This window comes from Vespa crabro, chromosome 4 (genome assembly GCF_910589235.1).
Source record: "Vespa crabro chromosome 4, iyVesCrab1.2, whole genome shotgun sequence".
In the NCBI taxonomy this organism is placed as follows: Eukaryota; Metazoa; Arthropoda; class Insecta; order Hymenoptera; family Vespidae; genus Vespa; species Vespa crabro.
In genome coordinates this window covers 10889437-10894436 of record NC_060958.1, presented here as the reverse complement: position 1 = coordinate 10894436, position 5000 = coordinate 10889437, and the positions used below count along the sequence as shown (strand labels likewise).

Here is a 5000-nt window from a genome sequence, read left to right as displayed (position 1 = left end):
AAGGCAGCAACCCTCTCTCGTGACTCGTTGTCCTCTCCTTTCAACCTACCTGTTAAGACTGCTTTTTCTTTTCATTTTGCTTTTTGACTTCTTCCTCATCCTTTTCTTTGTTTTTTTTTTCTCATATTCTTTTCTTTCCTTTTCCTTTTTTTCGTTTCCTGTTTTTTTACTTTCTAAAGAAACGCACATTATAAACACGTTATAGCAGGATCGTTCTCGATGATCGCGACCACCATGCGAAGAAGCTGTCGCCAGCGTTTAAATCCATTAAATACCTTCCTGTCCTATCTTTTTCACACTAGTCGTTACGTTATGCTCGTTAGGGAACGACGAAAACGAGGGTTCGAAGAGCGACCCTGTTGCAGGTGTCTCGACCTGCTACTGGGATCCTTTTAATCTCTCTCTCTCTCTCTCCCTCTCTCTCTCTCTCTCTCTCTCTCTCTCTCTCTCTCTCTATCTCTTTTTTTTTTTTTAAGTTAACCTCCTCTTTTTTCGCGATCATATATTTATGTGCATGTGTTTGGAAAGTTTCGTTCTCGTCGATCAATTTTGTTAATCTTTTTTTGAGCTTCGATGGATAGATTTGCATGTCGAACCTCTTTGCATGTAGAACCATTACACCGGATTATTTTAGGATTAACGATCGATCCACGATTTTTCTTCAGCATCCAAATATATACATCCCTGTATAGAAAAGAATTTGTCAAAGCATGTAAATACATACCCTATATAGGGAGCATACTGACCCTAGTTGACCTAAATTTCACGCTGAAGGCACAGTTTCCATATATATATATATATATATATATATATATATATATATATATATATATATATATATATATTCTCTCGGAATAAATTTTAATTGAAAGAGAGAGAGAGAGAGAGAGAGAGAGAGAGAAAGATAGATCGATGAATTTATTCTAAGTTTACGAAGCTGATTAATTCTGATGAATATCTATATAAAATCCACGTATGAATATATTGAAAAAAAAAAGAAAAAAAAAAAAAGAGAAAATTAGAAAAGTAAATCTAAATTATTTCGAGAATTTATGTTAAACGCTTTATCTCGATTCTCATCAGAAAAGCTTAAAAAGTCTTCCATGACTCTTCGTCTTTGTCTTCTTTACTCTTGAACACTTCTATCTATATGATGAAAGGAGGAAGAAGAAAAAGAAGATGAAGAGATGGTAGAAGAAGAAGGAGAAGTAGAAGAAGTAGAAGAAGTAGAAGAAGATGGAGATATCTCGAGCGTCGAAGAACGCGCGAGCGAGAGGCGGCGAATATTAATGCGTGTTTTTACACGTGTGGGCGTTTATTTTTGACCGTATTTTTAGCGTCCGGTATTTTCGAACGAGCCGCACACTATTTTCGTACTAGCATATACGTCGAATACGAGGAGCACGCCTATGTACTACCAATAAGAAAGACAGAGAGAAGGAAAGAGAGAGAGAGAAAGAGAGAAAGTATGCACTTCTAACTACGAAAAGTCGTCACAGAAACCAATTTTTCTCCCTTCAACGTATGAAATTTCTTGAATGAAACTTACCTCGTACGATAGTTACGCAAAGATTTTTTCAACTTCTTCAATTTCATTTATCTCTAAATGATATTTCATTCTTTTCAATATCTATTTATCTATCTCTGTGTGCGTCTGTGTATCATCTTATTTTTTCTTTCTTTTCTCTTTTTCCGTTTCTTTTTCTTCTTCTTTTTTTTTTCTTTTTGGTTCTTTTTTGTTCTTTTTCTTTTATTCTTTTCTTTTTGTTGTAGAAGTTGTTGTTGTTGTTTTTTCTTCTATTTTCTCTAGGGAACAAGAACGCTTTAACTCCCTCGGGAGGAGTAGCATTTCGTAAAAGTGGAACGGTCCGTTTGTTAAGGGCGCGTATATATATATATATATATATATATATATATATATATATATACATATATATACACATTTCGGTCGACCTCATGCCGAGGCAACTCGATGTAATCTCCCTTCTCCTCCTTTCTCCTCTCTTTTTATTTCTTTTATTTCTTTTATATTTCTTTTCCCTTGCCATTTTTTTGGCTGCTCTTCCTTTCCCAACTTTCCTTCTTCTTCTTCTTCTTCTTATTTTTTCTTTTCTTTCCTTTTTTTTTTTTTTTGTTTATCTTCGTATTCTTCGTAAAAAAAAAATAGTTTTCGAGAGCGTTAACACGACCGAATTATTTCCCTTCTCTTTGTTGGCTAATAAGGGAGGAAAATTATAGATACTAAATGAAATGACAATTTTTATATCATTTTAGATAAATAGAGAGATTAAAGATGAATGCTTATTAATATTTGTTACAGTATTTAAATAGATATAAAAAGAAAAGAAGGAAACAATAATAAACGCAAAGTGGAAAGAAATTAATAATGAAGAGGAGCAAATAGGTAGGATAAAAAAAAGAGGAAAAAAAAACGAAAAAAAAAAAAAAAACAAAAAAGAACGAAAAAGAAAAAGAAATCAGATCAAGCTTAACGTATCACGTTTACCATGAGTTGCAGTACACTTTCAAACGTGAGTCATTTAATCCGTGTAATTGCTTCGGCACGTAATTAAACGGCACTGTGCTCCAACAGTGAATATCTCATTTCTCAGCGTTCCTCTTTGCTCCCATCTATGTATATACGAATTAATCATTTTCCCTATACAAATTTTTTCGTAGTCGGATGAATAGAGACCGATGATTTTTATCTTTTCTTTTTTTTTCTTTTTTTTTTTTCTTTGTTTCTTTTTCCTTTTTATTCGTTAAAACTTGATAATTTTGACCTGGATCGTTCATGGATTTATGCGAATTTTTAGAGCGTGTATCCTTTAAAAATGAAGTAAGAAGAAAGCGAGAGGATAATGGATGCCGTGACGTAAAAATAATTTCTATGATTTGCCCTTTTTTATTTTCTGTTTCTATTTTTTTTTCTCTATTTCTTTCTACGTAGAAAGGATAAAAACAAAAGGACATAGTCAACGAAGTTCTTTCTCTTTTTTTCTTCATCCTTTCTCTCTCTCTCTCTCTCTCTCTCTCTCTCATTGTTTTCAGGTAAATTCATATATACAGCACGAAAAAAAAAAGAGAACTTTTTGTATCCCTCGTCGCGTTCACCCAAGTGCCATTCCTAAGGGGTAGAAAGGGCCGAGAGCTCTAGGTAAGCAGCTAAAAATAACGACGGTACATCATATCGAACGGTCGGTTATAAATAGATCAAATTGACTTGACGCGAGAGAGAGAGAGAGAGAGAGAGAGAGAGAGAGAGAGAGAGAGAGAGAGAGAGAGAGAGAGATGAGGAGTAGGCAAGAAGGGCGAGAGAGAAGATTAGAGGGAACTCCATGCAAAGTGTATGATAAAAATCAGTGTCGATAAAAAAAGAAAAATTTTTTCATTCTATAAATCTATTAACGTTGCACAATAACTATTTGTTAATACAAAGCATATAAATACATGTATATATACATACATATATATATATATATATATATATATATATATATATATATATAATATTTATTTAAAAAACAAGAAAAGATACTATTTTCGAGATAAATCGATTAAAGTGAAAGACACTGTACATATATATATATATATATATATATATATATATATATATATGCGTAACTATAATGATACGTGGTCATGTGTACACAATATATATTTTTTGCTCGATTTCTCCTTTTTATTTATAAACACGGAAACGTCTCAAGTTCGAGATTCCCTTTACTTCTGTCTCGCTCTCTCTCTCTCCCTCCTTCGCTCCCTCCCCATCTCTCTCTCTCTCTTTCTCTCTCTCTCTTTTCACGACAATTCACAAGGCACTTCTAGTAACCGCATTGACTATCTCGTACTTTTTCAACGAGACATTAATTACTATAGAACGAACGTATCTACAACGTGTTTCTCCCACGCACGCACGCCCGCACGCACGCACGCACGCACGCCCGCACGCACGCACGCACGCACGCATATATAAAACACACGCGCGCACACGTGCGCGCACGGTAGCTTCGTGTCAGTGCTATCTCTAACTACCGCTTCTCGTACGGATCGATAGAGAGTTTAGGGTCGACGGCGAAGGGTCGAAGACGACAAGAGGAAAGCGGCCGACCTTGTTAGCTATTTTCGGAAAGGTGCACGTAATTGGTTCGATACTTTTTTTTTTTTTCCTCTCTTTCTTTTTTCCTTCTTTACCTTTTCGTTCGGCGACTCTGAAAGAGAAAGAAAAAAAAAAGAAAAAAAGAGAGAGAGAGAGAGAGATAGGAGACACGCATGCATACACGTGAGAGAACACGATGGATAGACAACAGGAAAAAGAGGAAAAAAAAAAAGAAAAAAAAAATAGAAAGAAAATTCCGCTTTAGATCGAATTAGGCCACAAAGAGACACGTAGCTTCGAAGACAAAGGAGTAGTTCTATTCTGACTTTCGATCGCGGGAACAAAGCGAAAGGTCGAGAGAGAGAGAGAGAGAAAGAGAGATACGAGTCCGATCATGACGTTTCGATTCTCTTCTATCGTTAATTAGCTTTACTTTACATCTTTTCTTCGTGTTACTTGTAAAAAAAAAAAAGAAAGAAAAAAAAAAAAGAAAGAAAAAACTTTCTCCATCGTCTTATGGCGATCATTTCAAACGAGTATCATTAAAAGTTATACGTATAACGTTTAATGAGAGATAAATTTTCAAAGTTTCAAGAGGAGATAGAAAATTATTTCCATTAAGAGAGAAAATAAAAGGATTGCCTTTCATTAAGATCATTTGGAAAACTCGCTGTGCAAGCTCTCCCACGAGTGCTTCTCGTATTCCCTCCAATCGTCATCATACGCGATAAGCTTAATCTGTACAGTGTCATTAACGCTAGAGTAATGTATACACGTATATGCATATATATACGTATGTATATATATATATATATATGCATATATATATATGTGTGTGTGTGTGTGTGTGAGTATATATATATATTCTGATTACTCGTTGATTTCTATGAATTGGCATGCA

At 34.5% G+C, this 5000-nt stretch overlaps 1 protein-coding gene across 8 annotated transcripts in view; it reads left to right on the top strand.

Annotated features, from left to right (window-relative positions):
• Positions 1-5000, top strand: part of LOC124423878 (histone deacetylase 4) — a 58017-nt gene that overhangs the window by 17628 nt on the left and 35389 nt on the right. The gene's annotated exons all lie outside the window — the stretch shown is intronic.